This window comes from Amblyraja radiata, unplaced genomic scaffold (genome assembly GCF_010909765.2).
Source record: "Amblyraja radiata isolate CabotCenter1 unplaced genomic scaffold, sAmbRad1.1.pri S79, whole genome shotgun sequence".
Taxonomy (NCBI): domain Eukaryota; kingdom Metazoa; phylum Chordata; class Chondrichthyes; order Rajiformes; family Rajidae; genus Amblyraja; species Amblyraja radiata.
Genome location: NW_022630169.1, coordinates 46008 through 61378, shown reverse-complemented (window position 1 = coordinate 61378; position 15371 = coordinate 46008). Strand labels below are relative to the sequence as shown.

General features: G+C 42.0%; 1 protein-coding gene across 1 annotated transcript in view; it reads left to right on the top strand.

Annotated features, from left to right (window-relative positions):
• Positions 1 to 15371, top strand: part of LOC116969557 (tissue-type plasminogen activator-like) — a 192563-nt gene that overhangs the window by 146338 nt on the left and 30854 nt on the right. The window lies entirely within an intron of this gene.

Sequence of the window (15371 nt, the reverse complement as noted above, 5' to 3'; positions counted from 1 at the left end):
AGGAAGGAAATGAGACTGGGTCCAGAACCAGGGCCACAGTCTAAGAATAAAGGGGAAGCCATTTAAAACTGAGATGAGAAAAAACTTTCACCCAGAGAGTTGTGAATTTGTGAAAATCTCTGCAACATAAGGCAGTAGAGGCCAATTCACTGGATGAATTTAAAAGAGTGTAAGTGCCTGTCCCACTTAAATGACTTAAAGGCCACCGCAGGAGACTATGTAGTCCCCTCATGGTCGCCACATGTTCGCGGGTGGTTGCCGGGGAGTTGCCTTCATGGTCGTGAGGAGTTACCGCATTCTGGGAACCTCATTGTAACAAAGGACCCCAAACATACGTAAGACACAACACATTTTTATTAAAGCACTTAAAGCATAGGATCTGCAGTACATTACAGCTCCGAGCTGCTACATCTACTGCCTGATGTAGGCAAGCTCTTAATATTTTTTTATTTTTTTTAATTAAATCTTTATTTCGAACAGAATAAAAAATAAAAGCAAGTGTGAAACAGCATACAAAAAACAAAAAAAAAAACAAAACAAGAATATTTACAATGTGTCAAAAACAATATTTATAAATAAATGAATCGTATGTGTCCGAAAAGGAGCAGGAAAAAGCCAAAGCTTATTAATTCCCACCCTTATTTAACTGCTTATAATTATCTTATACAAATTTAGAAGCTATAAACATCTATTTCCATATGTACACCAAATTATTTACTATTATACACTAATCAAATATTTACAAAGCCATACAAAAAAAGAGAGAGAACCCCACCCCCCCCCCCCCCCACATATATACTACACAGTATCTCTTAGGCATATATACAACCCATCACCCTATAATCACCATTTCCAATACGATCAGTATAACAAATATCCCATTCAAAATCACCTATCCTCATCCCAATATCCTTTTAAAAAAAGTGTTGTTGTACATCTTTTTAAACAGAATTATGTTTATGCTAAGTTTTATCTCCTGTTCCAGACCATTCCACAATTCATCCCACAGATTGCTATGCACATACTTTTAAGAGTTGTTCTGACATTGATTTTTTTAATATTAAGTTCCCCTCTCAAATTATACCCACCCTGTCTTTCCTTAAACAATTGTTGTATATTTCCCAGAAGTAAATTATGTCTTGCTTTATACATGATTTGTGCAGTCTTAAATTTAACCAGATCGGTGAACTTCAGTGTATGTGACTTTAAGATTAATGAATTGGTATGTTCAAGTTATCCAACGTTATTGATGATTCTTATTGCTCTTTTTTGTAATGTGCATAACGGCTGTAGGTTGGTTTTGTAGGTGTTACCCAATATCTCCACACAGTAACTCAGATATGGCAATATGAGTGTTTTATACAGAGTATGCAATGATTTCTGGTCCAGAATGTGTCTTGATGTTCCCATATTGCTATAGACTTTGTCAGTTTTGCTTTGACATGTTTTATATGTGGTTTCCAGCAGATGTTGAGGTCTAAGATCACACCAAGGAATGTATTTTCATTTACTCTTTCTATACTTACGTTACCTATTATCAATTGTACTTGAGGGTTTGTTTTATGTTTCCAAATAGCATAATCTTTCTTTTGTTTAAATTTAGAGACAATTTGTTGACATCAAACACTGTTTTAATTTATTTATTTCTGATGTGATGACCTCCAAAAGCTGCTTCAAATTGTCACCGGAACAAAAAATATTCGTATCATCGGCACATATAATCAATTTCAGTATATTTGTACTTTGCATATGTCGTTAATGTATATTATGAAAAGCTTTGGACCTAACACAGACCCTTGAGATTCTCCACAAGTTATGTTCATGTAAGTTGATATATGTTCACCTATTTCTACAAATTGTTGCCTGTTTCTTAAATAACTTCTCACCCAATCGAATCCAACCCCTCTGATGTAATACTTATCCAGTTTCATGTGTAAAATGTCGTGAGTTACGATATCACATGCTGTTATGAATATTCCCACATGCAAGTTTTGTATTATCTTTGCAATTTGTGATTTCCTCGATTAGTTCCATTAGTGCCATATATGTTGATCTGTCTGAATTGACTGTTGACCAAAAGCTTATGTTTTCAATGAAATTGTCAAGACTTTCTGTTAAAAGTTTTTCAAGGATCTTGGAGAATTGGGAGAGTAAGAAACAGGCCTGTAATTTGTGAAATGGTGTCTATCCCCAGTCTTATATAATGGTATTACTTTTGCTATTTTCATTTTGTTCAAAAATTTACTGGATTGAAAAGACAAGCTACCAATATGAGTTATGGTTCTGCAATTTCTTCAAGTACGTTTTTTTATTATAATCATATCAATATCATTCCAATCAGTAGAGGATTTGCTTTACATTTTCTTACAGTGTCTATGATTTATTTTCCTTTGACTGCTCTAAGGAAGATAGGGCTAGTATTTCTATCCCAGAGATCAGTATCCACCCCTTTTGTTTCTGGGTCATTAATTTTTTTGCAGCCGAATCTGGTCCCACATTACAAAGAATTTGTTAAAACCATTTAACCGCATCATCCATATTATTTATTGTCTTGTCCTTTCTCAATAAAATATTCAGGGTAGCCTGTATTTTTTGATCAATTTATAATAATATTATTTAGCACATTCCATAAACCTTTCATGTTGTTTTTCTTATTATTCTCTAATATTTATTATAGTATTCTTTCTTACATATAATATTGGTAATTTATTCTTATATTTTTTATATTTATTTTCTGCTTCTGAAGTTCGATATTTTATGAATTGTCTATATAGTGTGTTTTTTCTTTGCAGGCATTTTTGACGTCCTTAGTGATCCCATGGACTATTTGTTTTTGTCTATCACTATATTGTTTAACAGGGCAGTTTTTGTCATAAAGTGATTTAAAAATATTTAGAAATCCATTGTGTGCTTTGTCAATATCTTCAGCTTCATATACTACCCCTCCAATTATGTTTCATTAATTCATTCTTAAAGGCATTTATGTTGCAATATAACCATATATAACCATATAACAATTACAGCACGGAAACAGGCCATCTCGACCCTTCTAGTCCGTGCCGAACACGTATTCTCCCCTAGTCCCATATACCTGCGCTCAGACCATAACCCTCCATTCCTTTCCCGTCCATATAACTATCCAATTTATTTTTAAATGATAAAAACGAACCTGCCTCCACCACCTTCACTGGAATCTCATTCCACACAGCCACCACTCTCTGAGTAAAGAAGTTCCCCCTCATGTTACCCCTAAACTTCTGTCCCTTAATTCTCAAGTCATGTCCCCTTGTTTGAATCTTCCCTACTCTCAGTGGGAAAAGCTTATCCACGTCAACTCTGTCTATCCCTCTCATCATTTTAAAGACCTCTATCAAGTCCCCCCTTAACCTTCTGCGCTCCAAAGAATAAAGCCCTAACTTGTTCAACCTTTCTCTGTAACTTAGTTGCTGAAACCCAGGCAACATTCTAGTAAATCTCCTCTGTACTCTCTCTATTTTGTTGACATCCTTCCTATAATTGGGCGACCAAAATTGTACAACATTGTCCAGAATTGGCCTCAGCAATGCCTTGTACAATTTTAACATTACATCCCAACTTCTATACTCAATGCTCTGATTATAAAGGCCAGCACACCAAAAGCTTTATTTACCACCCTATCTACATGAGATTATACTTTCAGGGAACTGTGCACAGTTATTCCCAGATCCCTCTGTTCACCTGCATTCTTCAATTCCCTACCATTTACCATGTACGTCCTATTTTGATTTGTCCTGCCAAGATGAAGCAACTCACACTTATCAGCATTAAACTCCATCTGCCATCTTTCAGCCCACTCTTCCAACTGGCATAAATCTCTCTGTAGACTTTGAAAATCTACTTCATTATCCACAACCCCACCTATCTTAGTATCATCTGCATACTTACTAATCCAGTTTACCACACCATCATCCAGATAATTGATGTACATGACAAACAACAGTGGCCCCAACACATATCCCTGTGGCACCCCAATAGTCACTGGCCTCCAACCTGACAAACAACCATCCACCATTACTCTCTGGCATCTCCCATTCAGCCACTGTTGAATCCATCTTGCTACTCCACCATTAATACCCAACCATTGAACCTTCTTAACCAACCTTCCATGAGGAACCTTGTCAAAGGCCTTACTGAAGTCCATATATACAACATCCACTGCTTTACCCTCATCAATTTCCCGAGTAACCTCTTCAAAAAATTCAAGAAGATTAGTCAAACATGACCTTCCAGGCACAAATCCATGTTGACTGTTCCTAATCAGACCCTGTTTATCCAGATGCTTATATATATTATCTCTAAGTATCCTTTCCATTAATTTGCCCACCACTGACGTCAAACTAACAGGTCTATAATTGCTAGGTTTACTCTTAGACCCCTTTTTAAACAATGGAACAACATGCGCAGTACGCCAATCCTCCGGCACTATTCCCGTTTCTAATGACATTTGAAATATTTCTGTCATAGCCCCTGCTATTTCTACACTAACTTCCCTCAATGTCCTAGGGAATACCCTGTCCGGACCTGGAGACTTATCCACTTTTATATTTCTCAAAAGTGTCAGTACTTCCTCTTCTTGAATCTCATAGTTTCCATAGCTACTCTACTTGTTTCCCTTACCTCACATAATTCAATATCCTTCTCCTTGGTGAATACCGAAGAAAAGAAATTGTTCAATATCTCCCCCATCTCTTTTGGCTCTGCAGATAGCTGTCCACTCTGACTCTCTAATGGACCAATTATATCCCTCGTTATCCTTTTGCTATTAATATAGCTGTAGAAACCCTTTGGATTTACTTTCACCTTATTTGCTAAAGCAACCTCATATCTTCTTTTAGCTTTTCTAATTTCTTTCTTAAGATTCTTTTTACATTCTTTATACTCCTCAAGCACCTCATTTACTCCATGCTGCCTATAATTATTGTAGATCTCTCTCTTTTTCCGAACCAAGTGTCCAATTTCCCTTGAAAACCAAGGCTCTTTCCAATTTTTACTATTTCCTTTCAACCGAACAGGGACATAAAGATTCTGTACTCTTAAAATTTCACCTTTAAATGTACTCCATTTCTCTTCCACATCTTTCCCATAAAACAAACTGTCCCAATTTACTCCTTTTAAATCCTTTCGCATCTCCTCAAAGTTAGCCTTTCTCCAATCAAAAATCTCAACCCTAGGTCCAGTTCTGACCCTCTCCATAATTATATTGAAACTAATGGTATTGTGATCACTGGTCCCGAACTGTTCCCCAACGCATACCTCTGCCACCTGACCCGTCTCATTTCCTAACAGGAGGTCCAGCACCGCCCCTTCTCTAGTAGGTACTTCTATGTATTGCTGCAAAAAACTATCCTGCACACATTTTACAAACTCCAAACCCATCCAGCCCATTTACAGAATGTGTTTCCCAGTCTATGTGTGGAAATTGAAATCTCCCCACTAATCACTACCTTGTGCTTACTACTAATATCTGCAATCTCCTTACATATTTGCTCTTCCAATTCCGCTCCCCATTTGGCGGTCTATAATACACCCCTATAAGTGTTGCTACCCCTTTCCCATTTCTCAGTTCCACCCAAATAGCCTCCCTAGACGAGCCCTCTAATCTATCCTGCCAAAGCACTGCTGTAATATCTTCCCTGATAAGCAATGCAACACCTCCACCTCTGCCCCTCCAATTCTATCACACCTGAAGCAACGAAATCCTGGAATATTAGTTTCCAATCACAGCCCTCCTGCAACCATGTTTCACTGATCGCCACAGACATCATACTTCCAGTTGTCAATCCAGGCTCTAAGTTCATCCACCTTTCTTACAATGCTCCCAGCATTTAAATATACACATGTTAAGCAACCCACCCTCTCTTCGGTTCTCACCCTTTTGTATTACAAAGCACATACTAGGCGGGGCTACTGCTAACAAGCACTATGATGGCCAGCATGCAAAATCCAAACTACACTCATTATGATCGCCGTGAATTTTTCAACGTATTGAAAATTAGCGGCGACTAGAATGAAGCCGCCACGGAGAGTAGCGAGAATTCACGAGCAGTAGTTGGGAAGCCAGGTGGTCCTAGTGGGTCGCCAGTAGATCAAAGGTTCTCGGAGGTTCTCGTAGGTTGTAGCCGGTGCTGACCGGTAAATTTCATTCGGTCGATGGGGGAAAAAAAGGTAAGCAGTAGTTTTCAGAACCAAGCAGTAGTTTTCAGAAACCGGCCGGTAATGCTAAATGTACGCTGAGCTTCACAGCCGTGTATCTCTGGCTTCTTTAACGTTTTCTCCAGTCCTTCTATCCCCTTCTCCCCCTTTCTCCCCCCCCCCTCTTTAAAGGACTCACCGTACACTGTTCTTTAGCATCTTTTGACAGTGCGGACGTACCTGTTCATCGCGTTGTGTGTCTGCTTCACTTTGGCTTTACACCGTGTGAATTTTTAGACAGTGTTCCTCCCGCTTACCTGTCTCCCCCCTGCATAATGGGCAACTTGGCAGTCACCGGCAGTCCGCTGAAAAATCACCTAAGTGGGAACGGCCCATGAGATAGAGCTTTAGGAGCTTGTGAAATCAAGGGAAATTGGGGAGGTCAGGCACGGGTTAGTGATTATGGATGATTAGCCATTATCACAACGAATCGCGGTGCTGGCTCGAAGAGCCAATGGCCTCATCGTGCACCTATTTCTATGTTCCTATGGTGTAGATTGATAGCATGGTGAGGCATGAACGGGCTGTTTCCATGCTGTGTACCTCTATGGAAGTCTTTTATAATTTGCCATCAATTGATTAAATGTGGTCTAGCACCGAAGAAAGGAAGGTGATTAAAGAGTGCAGATTGGTTATGAAATGCTGAGCCTGAATAGAAAGTATTGAATCTTTTCACGACTTTACTGTTTTAATTATCATATTTAGTGCGTATTGCAACCCACTCTTGAACTCCTGTCTGAACCTCCTCTGTGTCACTCCATATATACACGTGATGCAGAAACTCAGTAGCAGCAACATGTTGGCACTTTCCTGGAGAACAGCGGTGGATACAAATTTACCGTTTGTAAAGTGGACATAGAAGATATTTACAACATAGGTTGCCCACAACAAGATAGAACTTCCTGAGATAGCAAATAGTAAAATGATGGACATCTTCCAACTCTCCATTTCTGGGTCTTTCTGGTTCTTCCTTTGCCACGGACCTGCAATCTCTCGCGGACTCTGTTTGAAGCCAGAATGTGTCGAACAGACAGAACATTTAGCAACATCATCAGAAGGAAGAGGACCATGGGTATAAACATACGGCCAATGCAAGCAAATGCTATCCATGAAGAATTGGAATAAAGCTTAACTTAATATTACAGAGCCATGGACCATCTTTAATGATATATAAGGGCTCGTGTACAAAGTACCAGGAATGTTTCTCACAGAACTCACAATATAAACCGTAAAGATAACAATCGCCCCCTTTTTCTCAGTGCAGTAGCTTGATTTCAGCCTCTGGCAGCAGATGGCTACAAACCGATTGAAGGTGAACGCAACGGTCAGCCAGACTGAGCTGTCTCTTACAGCAAAGATAAGAAAATTATGAAGCTACAGGATGGAGTGGTGTAGAGGAAGAAGACAGGGAATAAAATGATACTAATCCTATTTAGTATCACAGCTGTGACAAGGACAAGTGTATCTGCCATCGCCAAGCTCATCAGGTACCAAGTGATACATCTCGATAGTCCGCAACTTCCCCGAGCCAGGATCACCATTGTCACCAAGTTACCTCATTTAAAAAGAATAAACAAGCAATTAATTGGACCAATCATTACCGGGCGATGGCTAATTGTACGAATATTAACTGGGTGGATAATTCAGTTTAGTTTCACTTAATTTAGTTAGTTTTGTTTAGTTGAGTGATACTGTGTGGAAGAAGGCTCTTCGGCCAACCGGTCACATCAACTAACGATAACGCCACACAAGTTCTATGGTATCCCAGTTTTGCATCCTACACATTAGAGGCAATTAGCAGAAGCCATTTAAATTACAGACTTGCACGTCTTTAGAATATGGGAGGAAACCGGAGCACCTGGAAAAAATCCATGCATTCACTGATAGAATGTAGAAAACTCAATACAGGGTAATACATGTGCAGATTGGGTCTTACTGATTGAAGGGAGAAGTGATCTTATTGCAGTCTGTAGGGTTCAGGGGAAGCTTGATGCAGTAATATTGAGATGATATTTCTGTTGTTGGAAGATTAGACCAAGGGGGAAGGTTTCACGTGAATCTCTGGCTATTTGGGTGTTTCTGTTTCACTCATTTCCATGGACTTGCAATTCCCTGCGGATTCTGGTTGCAGTTGACATGTGTCTGGTGTTTAGATCATGCCACAATAAGGTCAAAGGTGACAAATGGGTTTAAAGTCCAGGCAACTGCTTCCCAAAGACTAACGGGTCTTTGACAGCTTGTAGGATGTAACTAATGCAGAGCACCAGCAATCATTTCTTGGCCCTGTCATTTATTATTCATTGAACACCAACTGTTAGGTGTTCAAGAGTACGATTGCCCAAAGGTAGGTGGAAGGGGCATGTTACTCAGAACTGCTGTAGCTTTGGGTGCAACAACAACAGCAGCAGCAGAGGGAGATTAGCAAGAGTTACGACTGATTGGCTCTAGCCCAAGTGGGAGGAGAGAAGTGAAAACAGTTTAAGTACAGGTCAAGGACAGGCAGACTTGACTCAGAACTGCTGTAGCTTTGGGAGCAACAACAACAACAGCATCAGCAGCAGGAGGAGATTAGCATGAGAACGACTGATTGGCTCTAGCCCAAGTGGGAGGAGAGAAGTGAAAAAAGTTTAAGTACAGGTCAAGGACAGGCAGACTTGACTCAGAACTGCTGTAGCTTTGGGGCAACAACAACAACAGCAGCAGCAGCAGGAGGAGATTAGCAAGAGATACGACTGATTGGCTCTAGCCCAAGTGGGAGGAGAGAAGTGAGTCAGTGCTGGGGCAAAACGCTGAAACCTGAGGAATTTGGTTTGGTAAATTGTTAAATCAGGCAATTATCAGTCAATTTAAGTAAGCCTGCTTCTTAGGGAGCGGCAAGTGAGTGAGCGGCCTTGTGAGGGAAGTGCCGTGTGAGAAAAGTTGAGTCTTTGACTCGAGAGTCTTCGGCGAGGAGGCTGAGGAGAGGGAGACCACGCAATACGCTTGAGAGGTAGAGACGAAATAAGGAGATGTCAGGCAAGCTGATTCAGTGCGATGCTTGCAGTATGTGGAGGTCAGGACACCGCTGGTGCCTCTGGCTGCTACAAATGCGAGAAAAGTGCATCCAGGTAGAGCTCCTGAAGGGCCGTGTTGGGGAACTGGCGAAGCAAGTGGATGACCCTCCGGTTCGTCCGAGAACTGAGTCGTTCCTCGGAACAGTCTTACAGTAACCGATTTGTTACACCTAAGCTACTGGAAGAGAGAAGGTGGGAGACAGTGAGAACGGCGATGGGAAGATGGAATGCCAACGTCCCCCGGTGTTGTACCCCTTGTGAACAGGTTCACCCACTTAGAAGCTGTCGGGACAGAAGAGGTGTTTACACTGGGCGGCGGACTGGATTGTGATGCGACTAGGGCTGCTGAGCCAAAACCAAAAAGGCCTGAAGGCATGGCAACGCCATTGTAGTGGGAGACTCCATTGTGAGAGGGTACGGACAGGGGTTTCTGCGGCAACAGACGGGATGCGAGGATGGTGTGCGCCTCTGGTGCCAGGATCCAGGATGTCACGGACAGAGTGCAGAAAATCCTCAAGGGCGAAGGTGAACATCCGGAAGTGGTAGTGCATGTCGGCACAACTGATGTCGGAAAGAAGGGATGAATATTCTGCAGCGTGACTTTAGAGAGCTCGGAAAAAATGCCTGAAAAGCCAGGACCTCCAGGGTTGTTATCTCCGGTTGCTTCCAGTTCCTCGTGCTGGCGAGAGCAGGAACAGGGAGATACGGGACCTGAACGTGTGGCTGAGGAACTGGTGCACGGGGCAGGGATTTAGATTCTTAGATCACTGGGATCTGTTTTGGGGTAAGGGGGACTGTACAAAAGGGACGGATTGCATCTTAACAGGTGTGGGACCAGCATTCTGGCAGGCAGGTTTGCCACTGCTACACGGGTGGTTTTAAACTGAATAAGGGGGGTGGGGTGTCGAATGGGCTAGTGGAGGATGGAGTTAAAGGGAAAGGGTTTCTTAAATGTGTGAGCGTAGAGACAGAGGGGTGTAAAATGAGGGTAGAAGCAATAGGTAGCAAGGTGAAAAGTAAAAGTGGCAGGCCGGAAAATCCAGGGCAAAAATCAAAAAGGGCCACTTTTCAACAAAATTGTATAAGGGGTAAGAGTGTTGTAAAAACAAGCCTGAAGGCTTTGTGTCTCAATGCAAGGAGCATTCGTAATAAGGTGGATGAGTTGAATGTGCAGATAGCTATTAATGACTATGATATAGTTGGGATCACGGAGACATGGCTCCAGGGTGACCAAGGCTGGGAGCTGAACATCCAGGGATATTCAATATTCAGGAGGGATAGAGAGAAAGGAAAGGAGGTGGGGTAGCGTTGCTGGTTAGAGAGGAGATTAACGCAATGGAAAGGAAGGACATTAGTTTGCAGGATGTGGAATCGGTATGGGTAGAGCTGCGAAACACTAAGGGGCAGAAACGCTGGTGGGCGTTGTGTACAGGCCACCTAACAGTAGTAGTGAAGTTGGAGATGGTATCAAACAGGAAATTAGAAATGCGTGCGACAAAGGCAAAAACGTTATAATGGGTGACTTCAATCTACATATAGATTGGGTGAATCAAATTGGCAGGGGTGCTGAGGAAGAGGATTTTTTGGAATGTATGCGGGATAGTTATCTAAATCAACATGTAGAGGAACCAACGAGAGAGCAGGCTATTTTAGACTGGGTATTGAGTAATGAGGAAGGGTTAGTTAGCAGTCTTGTTGTACGTGCCCCCTGGGCAAGAGTGACCATAATATGGTTGAGTTCTTCATTAGGATGGAGAGTGACATTGTAATTCAGAAACAATGGTTCTGAACTTAAAGAAAGGTAACTTTGAGGGTATGAGACGTGAATTGGCCAAGATTGACTGGCAATTAATTCTAAAAGGGTTGACGGTGGATATGCAATGGAAGACATTTAAAGACTGCATGGATGAACTACAAAAATTGTTCATCCCAGTTTGGCAAAAGAATAAATCAGGGAAGGTAGTGCATCCGTGGATAACAAGGGAAATCAGGGATAGTATCAAAGCGAAGGATGATGCGTACAAATTAGCCAGAAAAAGCAGCATACCGGAGGACTGGGAGAAATTCAGAGACCAGCAGAGGAGGACAAAGGGCTTAATTAGGAAAGGAAAAATAGATTATGAAAGAAAACTGGCAGGGAACATAAAAACTGACTGCAAAAGTTTTTATAGATATGTGAAAAGAAAGAGATTAGTTAAAACAAATGTAGGTCCCTTGCAGTCAGAAACGGGTGAGTTGATCATGGGGAACAAGGATATGGCGGACCAATTGAATAACTACTTTGGTTCTGTCTTCACTAAGGAAGACATAAATAATCTGCCGGAAATAGCAGGGGACCGCGGGTCAAAGGAGTTGGAGGAATTGAGTGAAATCCAGGTTAGCCGGGAAGTGGTGTTGGGTAAATTAAATGGATTAAAGGCCGATAAATCCCCAGGGCCAGATAGGCTGCATCCCAGAGTACTTAAGGAAGTAGCTCCAGAAATAGTGGATGCATTAGTAATAATCTTTCAAAACTCTTTAGATTCTGGAGTAGTTCCTGAGGATTGGCGGGTAGCAAACGTAACCCCACTTTTTAAGAAGGGAGGGAGAGAGAAAACGGGGAATTACAGACCAGTTAGTCTAACATCGGTAGTGGGGAAACTGCTAGAGTCAGTTATTAAAGATGGGATAGCAGCACATTTGGAAAGTGGTGAAATCATTGGACAAAGTCAGCATGGATTTACAAAAGGTAAATCATGTCTGACGAATCTTATAGAATTTTTCGAGGATGTAACTAGTAGCGTGGATAGGGGAGAACCAGTGGATGTGGTGTATCTGGACTTCCAGAAGGCTTTCGACAAGGTCCCACATAAGAGATTAGTTTACAAACTTAAATCACACGGCATTGGGGGTTCAGTATTGATGTGGATAGAGAACTGGCTGGCAACAGGAAGCAAAGAGTAGGAGTAAACGGGTCCTTTTCACAATGGCAGGCAGTGACTAGTGGGGTACCGCAAGGCTCAGTGCTGGGACCCCAGCTATTTACAATAATATAATGATCTGGATGAGGGAATTGAAGGCAATATCTCCAAGTTTGCGGATGACACTAAGCTTGGGGGCAGTGTTAGCTGTGAGGAGGATGCTAGGAGACTGCAAGGTGACTTGGATAGGCTGGGTGAGTGGGCAAATGTTTGGCAGATGCAGTATAATGTGGATAAATGTGAGGTTATCCATTTTGGTGGCAAAAACAGGAAAGCAGACTATTATCTAAATGGTGGCCGACTAGGAAAAGGGGAGATGCAGCGAGACCTGGGTGTCATGGTACACCAGTCATCGAAAGTGGGCATGCAGGTGCAGCAGGCAGTGAAGAAAGCGAATGGTATGTTAGCTTTCATAGCAAAAGGATTTGAGTATAGGAGCAGGGAGGTTCTACTGCAGTTGTACAGGGTCTTGGTGAGACCACACCTGGAGTATTGCGTACAGTTTTGGTCTCCAAATCTGAGGAAGGACATTATTGCCATAGAGGGAGTGCAGAGAAGGTTCACCAGACTGATTCCTGGGATGTCAGGACTGTCTTATGAAGAAAGACTGGATAGACTTGGTTTATACTCTCTAGAATTTAGGAGATTGAGAGGGGATCTTATAGAAACTTACAAAATTCTTAAGGGGTTGGACAGGCTAGATGCAGGAAGATTGCTCCCGATGTTGGGGAAGTCCAGGACAAGGGGTCACAGCTTAAGGATAAGGGGGAAATCCTTTAAAACCGAGATGAGAAGAACTTTTTTCACACAGAGAGTGGTGAATCTCTGGAACTCCCTGCCAAAGGGTAGTCGAGGCCAGTTCATTGGCTATATTTAAGAGGGAGTTAGATGTGGCCCTTGTGGCTAAGGGGATCAGAGGGTATGGAGAGAAGGCAGGTACGGGATACTGAGTTGGATGATCGAATGGCGGTGCAGGCTCGAAGGCCGAATGGCCTACTCCTGCACCTATTTTCTATGTATCTATGTATCTATGTACATGGGATATCATGATCCTGCCATAGGATATAGATAGGTCGAGTGACTGCCCACAAACATGGTAAATGGGTTTAAGAGTGAAGTGAGAGGTCATGCATGTTGGAGGAATCAAAAGGACTCATTTAAAAGAAGAGAGATTGTAATAAGTGAAGTACAGACACCAGCAGCTCATGTGCATGTCTGGAAAGTTGTTAGAAATGGTTAGTAAAATATGTGCAGGAAACAACTGCAGATATGATTTAATTGAAGGTAGGCTCAAAATACTGGAGTAACTCAGCAGGACAGGAATGGGTCTTGAACCGATACGTTACCCATTCCTTCTCTCCGGAGATGCTGCCTGTCCTGCTGAGTTACTCCAGCATTTTGTGTCTACCTAAGGTAATAAATAATTAAGCAGGCAGTTATAAAAACACAACAATAGTAGAAGCAAGAATAGTCCACTCGCACTTCGAGCTGTTCTGCCATTCAATGTGATTATGTCTGACATGCACCAGGCATCTCTTCTCTCTCAAGTACACATTTCCCAGTCTTCAATAGTGCATCTACTTCATCTTTAGATACCCATACTAATCTCACCTCCATAACTCACCCTGGGTTGTGTTTCCACATTATCTGTAAGAGGTTCCTGCAAACCTCGGGATTGTCTGATTCACCTCTACCCCATTGCAGTCATTGGACTTGTTGAAGGAGCTGATGCACTACAATGCTGAGAGCTCTCTTCTGCACTCTGTTACTGCTCTATGTACATTTGTCCACTTCATTGTATTGTATTATCTGATCTGATTGGATAACATGCAAACCATGCTTGCGACGGTACCAAGGTACATGTGACAATAATAAACCTAAACCTCATCTACTATAACGACTATAAACATCTACTAAACCCACCAACTCCCATGGCTATCTGGTCACTGCCCCCCCCCCCCCATTCTTAAACCTAAACCTCAACCTCAGTTTGAAATGATGACCCTGCATATCGATATAACATATAATATAACCATATAACAATTACAGCACGGAAACAGGCCATCTCGACCCCTCTAGTCCGTGCCGAACACATAATCTCCCCTAGTCCATATACCTGCGCTCAGACCATAACCCTCCATTCCTTTCCCATCCATATAACTATCAATTTATTTTTAAATGATAAAAACGAACCTGCCTCCACCACCTTCACTGGAAGCTCATTCCACACAGCTACCACTCTGAGTAAAGAAGTTCCCCCTCATGTTACCCCTAAACTTCAGTCCCGTTAATTCTCAAGTCATGCCACTTGTTTTGAATCTTCCCTACTCTCAGTGGGAAAAGCTTTTCCACGTCAACTCTGTCTATCCCTCTCATCATTTTAAAAACCTCTATCAAGTCCCCCCTTAACCTTCTGCGCTCCAAAGAATAAAGCCCTAACTTGTTCAACCTTTCTCTGTAACTTAGTTGCTGAAACCCAGGCAACATTCTAGTAAATCTCCTCTGTACTCTCTCTATTTTGTTGACATCCTTCCTATAATTAGGCGACCAAAATTGTACACCATACTCCAGAATTGGCCTCACCAATGCCTTGTACAATTTTAACATTACATCCCAACTTCTATACTCAATGCTCTGATTTATAAAGGCCAGCACCCAAAAGCTTTCTTTACCACCCTATCTACATGAGATTCCACTTTCATGGAACTGTGCACAGTTATTCCCAGATCCCTCTGTTCACCTACATTCTTCAATTCCCTACCATTTACCATGTACGTCCTATTTTGATTTGTCCTGCCAAGATGTAGCACCTCACACTTATCAGCATTAAACTCCATCTGCCATCTTTCAGCCCACTCTTCCAACTGGCATAAATCTCTCTGTAGACTTTGAAACTCTACTTCATTATCCACAACCCCACCTATCTTAGTATCATCTGCATACTTACTAATCCAATTTACCACACCATCAGTCCAGATCATTGATGTACATGACAAACAACAGTGGACCCAACACAGATCCCTGTGGCACCCCACTCGTCACTGGCCTCCAACCTGACAAACAACCATCCACCATACCTCTGGCATCTCCCATTCAGCCACTGTTGAATCCATCTTGCTACTCCAAC